Source organism: Lissotriton vulgaris, chromosome 5, assembly GCF_964263255.1.
Source record: "Lissotriton vulgaris chromosome 5, aLisVul1.2, whole genome shotgun sequence".
In the NCBI taxonomy this organism is placed as follows: domain Eukaryota; kingdom Metazoa; phylum Chordata; class Amphibia; order Caudata; family Salamandridae; genus Lissotriton; species Lissotriton vulgaris.
In genome coordinates, this window is record NC_141693.1 from 1082721470 (window position 1) to 1082736317 (window position 14848).

Consider the following 14848-nt stretch of genomic DNA (forward strand, 5'->3'; position numbering starts at 1 on the left):
CACGAGCCACTGGACCTTTATGTAGCTCCCTGTTTCCCCCCTCTCTTTAATTTGGTAAAATTGCATTGCCCAATGAGACTACTTGACCATGAATAAATGTCTGTTTTGACAGGGAAAATGGTAGAATCATGCTTAAAAGTTATTTTTACTAATCTATCAAATATCTAGTAGTCAGCTGGTGAAAGTAGATTTTTGATATCTGTAGGGGGAAAGTATATTTCGAAAGTACACTTTTTGTGGTTGTAAGCCGTGAAGAATTAAACCAACGATTTAGGGCTGTCTTTCCCAATTGTTTGTAAGAAGGACTTCAATTGGGCTTCAGGTGTTAAGCTGCCAAAAGCATTGCACTAACTTATGAAGCCAGGAAGATCATTGAGCTGTTGCAAACTTTGACACTTAACGGGGATGCACCATTTGAGAGGGAACAGGAACAGGAAATAAATGCCTTACAAATGACTTGAACAACATTCATCATGTTCACATTGACAATGCGGTGAGAGTAATCTTTCATCCAGTGGGATCTCTTAGACATTTATGACTTCCAACAGCAGTCAGAAGAAGCTGTTCCCTGATCATGGAGATTCTCTGAGAACTCCCTAATCAAAACAGAAAAAAGATTTGAAGGCTTTTAAAAAGGCTTACTGTGGGGCAGTCAAAATTTTACATTGAGAGTTGCTAAAGGGAAGCTTTCTAGCCTACATTGTAGGAAAACATTGCCATAGCCTGGAATATGTTGTTAGTTGAATAGACCCATGTCTGCCAAAGATATTTGGCCTAGGGTGAATTTTTGGACTGGAATTTAAGCAACTGAGTTAACAAAATCAAATAGCTCATTTTAAAAACAAAATGTACTGTGCCAAAGAGTCTTTGTAACACATGGTAAATTTCTCTGACCCTAGCAAATACAGGTATTTTAACTTATATTCTGAAATTTAAAAATCTGACAAATATCCTGCGAACCACTAACATCGGTTACATGGAAAAGGAACCACTTTAGAAATGGACAAACCCTACCATAGACAACTGGTAACATTTAAGTTATCATCCATTCCCCAGAGACAGCACATAGTAATATTAGCAAAGTTATATTATTAGAGGTTTATCATACGCCAAACTAATTTAGAGTATATGCAGGATAACCATGTCCTCGGAATCCAACAGGAGAAATGCACTTTTCAGTTTCTAATCACCTGCGCCAATCACCATGTGCAGAGAAATATGGGGGTCAGTGGTATATATGGGGAAAATGATTCAAGATAAATTCTTGACCATCGGAGCAGAAGTCATGAGTCAAAACAGTGGAGTCCCATGTTTCCACTACTTTGACTCGTGTCTTCTGCTCCGCTTGCCAAGGATTTCTGCAAGATGTTGTGAACATTTAATTCAACATATCTGTGTAACCAATAATCTGTACTTTAATATGGAACTTGACATTTCTAAAAAAATAAACATTTAAATAAAGAGTACCTTAAATATAGATGTCTCAAAACATCTCTCTAAAATCTGAGTAACTACTTCAAGGTTCTTCACTAAGCACTCATTGGAAGATGAGTTATAGTTTCTTCTTAACTCTTGTAGCACGGCAAGTCAATCAACAATGTTAATATTCTACTTTCCCCCTACTCAGCCATTTGTATAAACATGGTAGAAATCCACTGCCTTTTACTTTGACTATTGATATTAGAATAAGCACTTTGTCAAGACTATTTATCCTTTCTCTTTGTGGAGAAGTGTGGCTCAATGGTTAGAGCGGCAGACCCTGATGCAGAGGTCTAGCCCGGGACCAGGGTTCAATTCCCTGCCTCGGCGGGTCTTGGGCTCAAAAATTCCACGGACCTGATAATTCTCACCTCAGTGCCTATTCCAATCATGGAGTCCCACTCTGCAACTCTGGGCAATAGCTTGCTTAATCTCCACAACGGCCCCCACAATGCTAAGGATGCCTGGCCTTCACCCTGGGGGTGCCCAGGAGTGGATGCCTCACAGGGAAAACCAGGACGGGTTCCACAGCGGTATTCGTACAAGCGCCTTGAGACCCTTGCGGGTGAGTAGTGCGCTATACAAGTATCAATTTACATTTACATTTCTCTTTCATATAATATAACACTTAGTAAATGTCACAACTATTAATCTATTATGTTGTCAACTGTGTTTACTTTACCCCTCTAGGTGAAGTCTGCTTCCTATATTAATTCTGTGACATGTGTTTACCCTATGCCACTAGTATGTACATTGGAAATATAATGTGTCTCATCTTGAAAGTAAATAAAACCCCAACTTCCACAAATAGCCAGGTTGTGGAACTTTCTCTGCAAGAACAAATCCACTTTAAACTACTTTAAATAATTTCCTATTGGATCTTAGAGGTCACCAAGAACAGACAACTGAAATGGTTTACTGCATGCTCTTTTACCATGCACCCTTGAAATATCGGGACACACCTCCCCGATGTCATTGTAACACTCAATATTTAGCATCGCATTGTGTTTCCTGTGTGTCCCGCATAGTATTGCAAGGATTACACAATACTAAAGTCAGCTTTACCAAGTAACGCAAGGCCACCTTGTGTGGCTTTGTGTTGCTTGGTTACTCTGCCTTAGGGAGGTGTTCCATGGGTAGAGTGTGGGTGTTCTGGTGCCACCACCAATGAATTTTGGCACATTCCCAGAGTTATCAAGACTGATAAACTTGGGAATGCATCAAAATGCTTTGGGGTCCATTAGGATGCCGGGCGGTGGCACCACCGCGGTGGTGGTGGGCGGAAAAACAGCATTTACCGCCCGTGAGCAGCGGAACTCACGTCCGCAACATTAGGATAGGTAAACACAGGTCATTTCCCGTCCGCCACGGAGCGCCGCGCATCGCCATCAAAGTGCGCCCGCCACCGGAGGAGGGAGCCAATCGAGACCCTCCGCCGCGCCCGATGACGTCTGTCCCGCCCGACAAATCAGGATGGCGCAAACAAGCAGACGCACCGCAGCGGACATACCGCACAGCTGAAGCAGGCGGAAAGTCGACAGCGGAGCACGAACGCCGAGACCCGACATGAACCCCATCGACCCAGCCCTCCATATGCATCCGGTAATGTACCTGCTGCTACACTATTGTCAGATGGGCCGCCGCGGAAGCCGCCGCAGGTACGCCACTACACATATGCACCACACAACACACATGCCGACACAGGGCCCAAGCACCACACAGGCAACCTGCTGGGGGGCACAACACATCCGCATGGGCACCCACACATCTCCCACCTGACAACAAGGCACCCCACAGCATCCGGAACACACAAGGTCCGCCAACCAGCAGCGACATCATGGTCATGGTCACGTCACCGCCGCGGTCAACACATGCGCACCATGCAGAAGGGAGGGCCACACCAAGGCATGGGCAGGGCACAAACATCACAGGGACAGACCACCCACAACCACACTGCACCCCACCCGAGCTACTCACAGGCCAGGTGCTCATCCCGTGCACCCCCATGCCCACTAACAAGCACTGTAACAACAAGCACAATACACACACACAGCAACACACAACACACAGCCAGGGACACAGGCACTGCAGGATTGGCTGACAAGAAACACACAACACCAGTGCACTCCCACAGCCCACACAATTGCATACAACCATCCACACAGGGCAAGACAAAACAAACAACAGGCATACAACTCCTGGCTGACACATGTGTGTCTCACACTATACAGGGGCACACATGCATACACTACAAACGTACACCCTTTACACTGCACACCTCTGCTACACCCAACACCACACATGGCATGTAAGCCATGCCACCAGGACTAATGTCCAACACAAGATGACTATACACATACACGCCTGGGCATACAGAAAGGAAAACACACACATACCTCATGACATCACAGCCAGCAACAAACCCACTGAACCGCAGCACACCCTGTGCTGCCAGTGTCCCCCAACATGACCTGTGAACAGTGTATGCAACAATAGCAAATCACCAACAAGAGAACTGCAGTCCTGTAAAATAGCCATCACAGAGTACAACATCAGTAGTGCCAGAATGGACTGAAGACCCTGTCACCCCTGTTTACAAATCAGATGGCTACAAAGAGCCCTGCAATGTTGAAATGCAAAAATAGAGCATGGTACACAGTCAAGCTAATGCAAACAAGAAAATGACTATAATCAGCAAGGAGACTGATAAAACACACACCAGAAGTAACTGAATTTATTCACAAATTGCACAGATGTAGCAATACAACATTTGTAGACAACAGCAAGCCACAAAATCATGTACAAATGGCAGAGACTATGCACAGGTGAAACACAAACAAGAAGGCCAGAGTCCATGGCAGGGGAGACAGCAAATACATGAGAGTCTGCACAGGGGAGAGTACAGCACATCAGAGCAACAGGCTCAGAGTCCATGGCAGGGGAGAGTACAGCACATCAGAGCAACAGGCCCAGAGTCCATGGCAGGGGAGAGTACAGAACATCAGAGCAACAGGCTCAGAGTCCATGGCAGGGGAGACAGCAAGCACATGAGAGGCTGCACAGGGGAGAGTACAGCACACCAGAGCAACAGGCCCAGAGTCCATGGCAGGGGAGAGTACAGCACATCAGAGCAACAGGCCCAGAGTCCATGGCAGGGGAGACAGCAAGTACATGGGAGGCTGCACAGGGGAGAGTACAGCACATCAGAGCAACAGGCCCAGAGTCCATGGCAGGGGAGGGTACAGCACATCAGAGCAATAGGCCCAGAGTCCATGGCAGGGGAGACAGCAATTACATGGGAGGCTGCACAGGGGAGAGTACAGCACATCAGAGCAACAGGCTCAGAGTCCATGGCAGGGGAGAGTACAGCACATCAGAGCAACAGGCCCAGAGTCCATGGCAGGGGAGAGTACAGCACATCAGACCAAAAGGTCCAGAGTCCATGGCAGGGGAGACAGCAAGTACATGAGATGCTGCACAGGGGAGAGTACAGCACATCAGAGCAACAGGCCCAGAGTCTATGGCTGGGGAGAGTACAGTACATCAGAGCCACAGGCCCAGAGTCCATGGCAGGGGAGACAGCAAGTACATGAGAGGCTGCACAGGGGAGAGTACAGCACATCAGAGCAACAGGCCCAGAGTCCAGGGGAGAGTACAGCACATCAGAGCAACAGGCCCAGCGTCCATGGCAGGGGAGACAGCAAGTACATGAGAGGCTGCACAGGGGAGAGTACAGCACATCAGAGCAACAGTCCCAGAGTCCATGGCAGGGGAGAATACAGCACATCAGAGCAACAGGCCCAGAGTCCATGGCAGGGGAGACAGCAAGTACATGTGAGTCTGCACAGGGGAGAGTACAGCACATCAGAGCAACAGGCTCAGAGTCCATGGCAGGGGAGAGTGTTGTAATTGAAGTAGGGAGGCGAATACCAGAGTAGAAATGGGTAAAAGGTATTTATTGGATGCTACAAAGAATAACTGGTGTTCCCATCAGAACAACAGAGAGTACAGCACATCAGAGCAACAGGCCCAGAGTCCATGGCAGGGGAGAGTACAGCACAGCAGAGCAACAGACCAGCAACACACACAGGTCGCAAACAATGGTCTTCACTAGCACACTTGAGTGGGGCACAGGCGCATGAGTGTGTTGACAACTCACTCCTGGCTGTCATGCGGACTGGGACCTGGCTGTGTTTTGTGGACAGCAGGCCCACTTGACTGGGCTGAAAGAGGCCCATGTGATGTGGTAATAACAGAGGGCCTGCAAGGTGGAGGGCTGTGTGGATCAGGTGGCACAGTGGCACGTGGAGGTGGAGTCATGCACACCCCTGACACAGTGTGGGTGTGAGAGGTTGGAGGGGTGCCCTTCCACTTTTTGGGTACATGAAATGGCTTCCCTGTCTTGGGGTTGATGGTAAGTGGTGATGACACAATAGGCACACACACCAACTGGCCCACATCAGGGGCAGACACTGGCACTCCCTCTGGTGATGTGCTTGATCCTGCAGAACGCTTTGCTGGCTACGCCTCCGGACCACCTTACCCTCTCCAGAAGGTGTACCCCCTACAGTGCCCACCTTCCCACTTCCCCCAGGGGTGGTGTCTACAGTGCCCTCCTGTCCCTTCTTGCCAGGGCTGGTCACAACACTACCTCCTTTCCCATGATCACTGGCCTGGACCCAACAATGGCCTCCTTTCCCTTGATCACTTGCCTGGACCCAACACTGGCCTCCTTTCCCTTGATCACTGGCCTGGACCCAACACTGGCCTCCTTTCCCTTGATCACTGGCCTGGACACAACACTGGCCTCCTTTCCCTTGATCGCTGTGCTGGTCACAACAGGGCTCTCCTCTGCCTCAATGACTGGGCTGGTCACAACAGGGCTCTCTTCTGCCTCAATAACTGGGCTGGTCACAACAGGGATCACCTCTGCCTCAATGACTGGGCTGGTCACAACAGGGCTCTCCTCCACCTTCCTCGATGTACTGTGTTTTGGGGTTAATGTGGCAGGTGGTTGTGTCCCTGTGCTCCCCCCAGGTGTACCCATAACATGCCACACATCCTCTGTGGGCATGGGAGAGTCAATTACTGGAGACGCCTCTGCATCAAATGAGCCTGATGTCTGCCAAAATGATCTTCTGGCCTTGTTCTTCTGTGACTTTTCATTGTCTGTGCATATTGGGGGGGCCCTGCTCTTCTTTGGGGATGGAGCCTGTGGACGTGATTGTTTTGTTTGAGTCTGACGTGTGCTCCTAGTGTTGTATCTTGTAGGTGATGTAGGTGCCAAGTGGTGACTGTGATCTGATGTGGCCACTGAATGGCTGGTCGTCACAGGCACATGAGCTTCAATGGGAGCATGTGCCTGTTGGAGGGCTGACATGACTGTGGCTGACAATGCCTGGACTGTACGGTGTAGCCCACCCACGTCAGAGTGTATGCCCTCCATGAATGCAATCACCTGGCCTAATTTGTTATCGTGGGCACTGAAGGCATTGAGCAGGGCGGTCTGGCCCATGCAAATTTGGCGCAGGACCTCGACGCACTCTGCACTGAGGGCAGCAGGGGGGACAGGTGCAGGGGCAGCAGTGCCATGTGTGAATGTCACTCTTCCCCTCTTAGTAACACGGATACCGCCAGCACCAGAGGAAGTGGATGGGAGGCTGGGCACTGGCCGCTGGTTGTCAGATGCAGCAGCAGACCCCCCATCCCCTGTGCCTGCTAACATGGATGCATCACCGCTGGCATCAGATGAAGTGGTACTCTGTCTCTCAGCCACGGATTCCTCCTGCATACTCCTGTCACCCTCAGATGCGCTGTTTTGCTCACTGTCACTTGGCTCAGTCTCACTTGGCTCCGCTGCTGCTGTCATGCTAGTCTCACCACCACTTGTCTCTGGATCATGTTATGCCGTGGTGTCTTGCAATCAGGCATTAGTGAGAGAAACAGGGTCGTGTAAGTGTCATCATCTGGTCACACGATTACAGATCAATGCAGCACTGTACAGGACTTGGGCTACATGGTAATCATCACACCCTGCAATCACTATGCAGCTACTCACCATATAGTCCACAACAGTGCTTGTCATGCAGACAAACTGCCTGTAGTGAGGCATGTCGATGCCACACAGCACAACACCCTGCCAGTGGATGGAGTGCCCCCACCCCACATAGACCTGCCCCATGGACAAGATGTGGCCACAACACTCATCACCACTGATAGCCATACATGGAACCAGAGGGGACCACACACACCTGTACTCACTACACATGCCACGATGCCAACCAGGCCCCAGCAAGCACCATGTGCCAATCTGGGTTCACATTGTTGTCGGATGTGTGGCCCTCAAACATAATGGTGCATGCAAAGTAGACAGACATGGAGTCACACTCATGAAGTGGACACTTCAGTTCGGCACAATATGGACTCCCCACAACATCCCAATGAAGAGTGACCATGTGGCCACAATAAATTCTGTCACGGATTGAGGACTGCAGGCAGGAGCAGCACAGTAAGGCCATGGTGGGCCAATGCCTCATACAGGCACACATCACAGTCGCCACTCACATCACACATCACAGCATGGAAACACACGCACATCACATGTGTCACCGCTGCCACAGGCCCTGTACACATGCATCCACTCCCAGACACACTATCCCTCCCCAGATACTCACTATCTCTGTCTTGCAGCTGATGCCCCTTCAGACATGCAGCCAGGTCTGGATTGGTCACTGCCAGTATGCGTCCCATCTGTGGAGTCATGGTGCGCCGTGCCAAACGCCCTGTGCGTGGTAGCATCCCCAAGGTCATCTCTGCCACTTGCTTAGCCAGGCTGATGTCGTCCCACCTCTTGTGACAGTGTGTGTGTCATCTGTTTGATACCCCCAGGGATCGCACCTTTGTTGCTATGGCCCTCCACACGGCCTTACGTTGGTGAGCCTTGAGCTGCAGGTATAAGAGTAAAGAAGGGCAAAAGAACATTTATGAAATGTGAAATGTCAGCACCTATCACTACAGCAGCCAGACACTGACTCAGGACTCACAGTAACCTCCCTCCCTAACTGGGGGTACCCTCACGAGGGCACTCTGCTTGACATAAACATTAGTGAATGCATGCACACATTGTGGTTCCTAGTCTCAATGACATTCACACAAATGCATGATGCCTCAACACAAATGCATCGACAGCAGTGTGTAAATCAGTAATTGTAGAGGGCACTGAAAGGGCATATCTAATATTCAGTGAGCTGCTACTGTAGCAGGTGAGTCTGTTGATGTTCATCGTTTGGCAGTGCTGCCACTGAACCTACTCTGTGGGTCACACTGACTCTGACTACAGGGGTACCCATAAATGTCCTCACAAGCATTCACTGTCCTGCCATCTAAAAGGATAACAACCGTTGGTTCTGTATGGGCGACAATGTAACACACCCCACTCACACATACGAGGACAGGGCTAGGAAAGAGTTACATAGCAACACACACACTGTCTCGAGCTGGAGACAGCTTATCTGTCAGTATCTGTCATCACCCCACATCCCCAATCATATAATGCAGCATCACCACTACACGTCTCACACCACCCTGCCCTACAGCTCCCTTCATGGTGACTTACCACAACATTGGGCCCACCGAACAGCCGTGGGTACTGTGCCAGCACCTCGTCCACAAGGACATCAAGCTCCTCACTCGTGAGTGAACTGGCATGGATCTTATCTGTTCTTGACATCCCTGTGGATATGGCAGACCTGTGGCGGAAGTGAGTTGTGAGGGGTACGAGACAGCAGGCTCTTGGGGCAGCAGCAGGACAGGGTCCCAGGCAGCAGGCTCTTGGGGGCAGCAGCAGGACAGGGTCCCAGGCAGCAGGCTCTTGGGGCAGCAGCAGGACAGGGTCCCAGGCAGCAGGCTCTGTGAGCAGTGGAAATGTGAGGCTCACACCCACAGATGTATAGCCCCCTGGGGTCGTTTGGAAGGTCAAAAGCTGCTACAATTGGTTGTCCGGGTCTGCATTGTTCAAAAGCAACCAATGACCGCCTCCGCGGTAGCGGAGCACACCTTCCGCGATTTTCAAATATGCATCATGCCACCGCCATCATCGCTGCAATTGGCCGCATGCAATGCTCCAAGGCTGTGACGCACCGCCGGTGCCCGGGAAGCGCTACTGCGATGGTGCATCATTCAAAAGCATCCAATGACTGCCTCCGCGGTAGCAGAGCACACCTTCCGTGATTTTCTAATATGCATCATGCCACCGCCATCATCGCTGCCATTGGCCGCATGCAATGCTTCCAGGCTGTAACGCACCGCGGGTGCCCGGGAAACGCTACCGTGATGGTGCATCATTCAAAAGCATCCAATGACCGCCTCCGCGGTAGCGGAGCACACCTTCCGCGATTTTCAAATATGCATCATGCCACCGCCATCATCGCTGCCATTGGCCGCATGCAATGCTCCAAGGCTGTGACGCACCGCGGGTGCCCGGGAAGCACTACCGCGATGGTGCATCATTCAAAAGCATCCAATGACCGCCTCCGCGGTAGCAGAGCACACCTTCCGCGATGTTCAAATATGCATCATGCTACTGCCATCATCGCTGCCATTGGCTGCATGCAATGCCCCATGGCGGTGATGCACCGCCGGGGCCTGGTGGTAGGTACCGCGACTCATGCATACCCACCGCCATATACACATGTCCTCATGCCAATGGCTACCTTGTCTGGGGAAATGGTGGTGCTGGGGTCACACTGCCGGGGCCCGGCGGTAGGTACTCCTATTTTCGTACCCATTGGTGTGTATGTCAATCAAGGACACTGTATCAGCACCCTGCAGCAACATGGAGAAAGGGACATCATTGTACACACGATGCCACACAGCCATGTCATCCACAGGTGGACGCACGTTCAGTGTGAGTCAAATTGGCCTGTGGTTCAGCCATTTTAGTGAGACATTTGATGGCTGATGATGATTGACAGACTTCTGCTGTTGTAAATGATATCATTACGTAGAATGAGTTGATAGTCAACGCAGACCTTGACCTGGCTGGTGTCACCGCATTGTATCGGACCAGACTTCTGCTATCACAACTGCTCATGCACACAACCAGAAGTGTTCCTGCTACTGTGATCATTGTGTTGATGGATGTGTTCTGACTTTACATGATGCCTTGAGGTGTGGCAGGTCCAGCAGATGTGTATGATAGACATAGTAAGTCACAATACCTCGGCGGGTCTTGCTGCACCTTGTCTGCACATGTGAATTGTTCATCCATTATATCCGCATTCACAGTCCCAGATGTATGTGTGGCACTTGTGTATTGTCACTGGAGAGGTGTGCCGTCTGTGTGTAGCTATTGGCCAGCCATGTAACCTGAAGTGCCATGCATCTCTCTGGCACTCGTTGTTTTCCCATGACATCATTGATGTTTTGTGCTATGCCCATCTCATGATGCTTGTCACTGACATTTTCATTTCACTCCTCAACTAGGAGGAGGCCGCATCTCCTTCGTCAACTAACAGTGCTGGAGGACATGGAAAATGAGGCAATCATCAGGAAATTCAGGCTGGGCAGACCAACATTGAAGATCTTGTGTGATCCATTGGAGCCCCACCTGCTGCCTCGCCGTCACTATCCTACGGCATTCACACCCACCTACAAGGTGATGGCAGCACTCCACTTTTATGCAACTGGTTCCTTTCAGGAGACCATGGCTAATGCTGGGGGGATGCCGCACCCATGTTCAGCATGGTGCTGCGGGATGTTCTTGCGGCCATGATGCTATATCGCAATGCTACATACATTTCCCCAGGGGACGTGAATTGGCTGCCATGAAGAGTGACTTCTATCCCCTAGGGCGCATCCCACATGTAGTTGGTGCAATCGATTGCACCCATGGGGGTCTGTTGCCACCGCTGGCGACGGAGCACATTTATCAGAACCGCAAACACTACCACTCCATGAATATGCAGGTGGTGTGCCTTGCGGACATGACCATATCACATGTGTGTGCAAAGTATCCAGGTTCGGCACATGATTCGTACATCATGAGGAACAGCATGGTGCCACGGATGATGGAGAATCTGCATCCTGAACGTGCCTGGATTGTGGGTGAGTATCACTACTGCTATGGCGTGCTGTGTGTCACTTGCTGCACTCTGGCTGTACAACATTGCAATGTGTGATTGTCATTCACAGATGACTCAGCATATCCCAGTCGCCCATGGCTGTTGAGCCCACTCCGGAATCCCCAGACACCAGCAGACATCTGCTACAATGAGGCCCATGGCAGGACACGACGGGTGATCGAGCGGACTTTCGGCCTGCTGAAGTCAAGGTTCAGGTGCCTTGACAGGCCCGGAGGCGAACTGGCATAGTCGCCTGGGAAGGTGTGCAAGATCTTTGTGGCATGCTGTATGCTGCACAACCTGGCCATCCACAGGGGTGTCCCCCTGCTCCTGGACGATGGTGATGAACCAGGGCCACCACCTGCTCAGGGACCTCAATCCAGTGATGAAGACAGTGGAGAGGAGGAAGGAGTAGACATGCGCCAACAGCTCATTGAACGCTACTTCACTTGAAGGTGGCTGACGAGGTACAACGTGTACATTGTCTGGTGTTGTTGCTCTTGTTATGAATGGCTATGCACGGATGTAACCGATAGGCACATGTTCTGTCACCCATGTGTGTTATTTGTGAAATTGACGTTCAGTGCCGAGATGTATATTGGACTGTATTTGTGCACATCTGCTAGACATTGTGTAATATGCCTGAGATGTCTTGGATATTTTTTGTGCAGTGATCTGTGTGTTGCCACAATGAGACCAGTGACTGTTGTTCTGTTGTGTCTCTCTAGGTGCTACAGAGGGTTCCTGCCCTGCATACTGTACATCATTTGTACACATCATGGACATTATCAACAATGTAAAAACTGCACTAGATAAATCACTACACAAAATCTTGTGCATCAGGTAGTTTATTTTGGGAGTGGACATTGGTGCGGTGATATTTACATGAAGGTGTGGAATGAGCAGTGAGTTGACAGTCCTGTTCAATGAGATACAAGAGTAGACACAACATGGATGTGGTGACCCAGTCCAACAGAAAGGGTGCCATTGCCAGGGCAATGTGGGGAAAGATAGTCCAAACAGTGAATGCAGTTGGGAAGAGGGTTGTCTTCATGGCTGTCTCCGTGACTGGCGTGTGGTAGGTGCTTTGCCTCCGGAGACTCTCAGGCTCTTCTTTGGACGCCCCCTAGATCTTTTGGGTGGTGGGGGGCCTGCTGAATGGCCAGCAGCATCAGGGGACTCATCCCTCTCTGTTGGCGCAGGGGAGGATGGTGCACTGTCATCCTGCGTTGCAACAGAAGGGGACGGAGGTGGTGGTTGGGACACAGGCCTGTCCCTCTGCAACGCCACTTGCTGGCCCATGAGGTCCACCATCTGTCCCGGGCGGTTATCGATGGACCTCATCAGCACAATAGTTCATCAGACCGGCCACTGTGTCCCGGAACCTCTTGGTAGGCATCTACAACTCTGGTGAAGTGGTCCAGGGATGGTGTCCGCTCCTCCCGAGGTCTGGTGGTGACCCTGGCCCTCCCACGTGCTCTGCTGCCACGGACCTCTTCCCTAGCCACTGGGGGGCCACGCACTCTATCCCTATCCTCCACAACTGTTGGTGTGGGATGGTCATCCCTAGGGACAGGGAGGGTGCTGCAGGTGGTACTGGGTGTCCTGGTGGTGTTGGTGGCAGTCGCGGTGGTGGCTGTGGTGGTTGCGGTGGTAGAGGCCGTGCCTGCAGGGGTCTGCTGCGTTGTAGTGGCAGCAGAGGTTTGTGGTGGGGAGGATGGGGGCCTGGGACCTCTGGGTCTGTGGCACACCAGATGGGCCGGCCTGGAGCTCATCATCCAAACTGTCCTGGGAGTCCACATCTGAGAGTCTATGTGCCGGGGGGGAGACTGGGTCTGCTGGCCGTTGGTGTTGTCCTCAGCAGTGAGTTCTTCGTCACCTGTGGAGTAGATGGGGAGTGGTCAGTGTTCATGTCATCTGTGTACCATCATCTGTCTGTACACTACTTACATATGCATTCATCAGTAGTACAAATCATTGCAACACCGTGTAACATTTCATAGTGCTTAGGGAAATCATGGAGTCATACATGTTGATTGTCAATGCTTTGGGTTCTATTGTTGTAGGTTTTCTGGATGCAGGTCACACATACACACTTCATGCGGAATTACTGTAGATACGTACCTGTTAAGTGACTGTGCAGGATGCAATGGCTGTCACATGCTCCTGGGTGGGGGAGGCCTCCATGCTGCTGGGGTGTGGGACAGGGGGAATGGTGGGAGTAGTAGTGCAGGCCTTACTCCCACACACACCCTCTCAGTGAAGATGGCTACCAACCTGTAAATCTGTTTGTTAAACTGTGCAATGGCTGACACATGCTCCTGGGTGGGGGAGGTCTCCATGCTGCAGGGGTGTGGGACAGGGGGAATGGTGGGAGTAGTAGTGCAGGCCTCCCTCCCACACACACCCTCTCAGTGAAGATGGCTACCAACCTGTAAGTCTGTTTGATAAACTGTGCAATGGCTGACACATGCTCCTGGGTGGGGGAGGCCTCCATGCTGCTGGGGTGTGGGACAGGGGCCATGGTGTGAGTTGTTGTACAGACCTCCCTCCCCATGCAGGCCTCCTCAGCAGTATGGCTGGCTACATGTTGGGTGGGGATGGACAGTGTAATGGTGTTTGTGAATTGCAAGGTAGTAATTGGCATTGTGGTGGTTGTCATTTGCCTGTACTTACCAGCCTCCGCTCCCCCGGCTACTCCTGTGAGACTCTCAGGTAGCAGTATGGCAAGCATCTTCTCCTCCCATGGTATGAAGGTCTTCGGTGGGATGGGAGGGACACTGCCAGTCTGGTTAGCCAGCGTCCAGTTCTTGCTCCTCCTCTCCTTGACAACCCTCAGATCATGCCACCGCTTCTGGATCTCCTTCTTGGATCTTGGGGTGGCCCCGACTGCATTCACCCTTTGGACTATCCTTTCCCACATTTGTGTTCTGGTGGCTAATGGTGTCTGTTTGACCAGGCTACCAAATAGTTGTGGCTCTACTCTCACAATCTCGTTGACCATGACTGTCAACTCACTCTCGGTGAATTTTGGCATTTTTGGTGCTGTCATGGTGTGTGGGGGTTGAGGTGTTTGTGCGTGCAGGGGGGTGTGGGTGCAGGGCTGTGGTGGGGATGTGTGAGGTGGGTTGTGTGATGGGGTTTGTTTGTGATGGTGTGATGGTAGTGTTGATGGTGGTGGTGGGTGGGTGTGTGTGCGTTGCTCTATTGTCTCCCCTGTCAGGTGTGGTGTATGGCCTGCTCTTCTG

At 51.1% G+C, this 14848-nt stretch overlaps 1 pseudogene; it reads right to left on the bottom strand.

Annotated features, from left to right (window-relative positions):
- Positions 1-507: 507 nt before the first annotated feature.
- LOC147712036 (uncharacterized) lies at positions 508-8460 on the bottom strand (annotated as a pseudogene).
- Positions 8461-14848: the final 6388 nt, after the last annotated feature.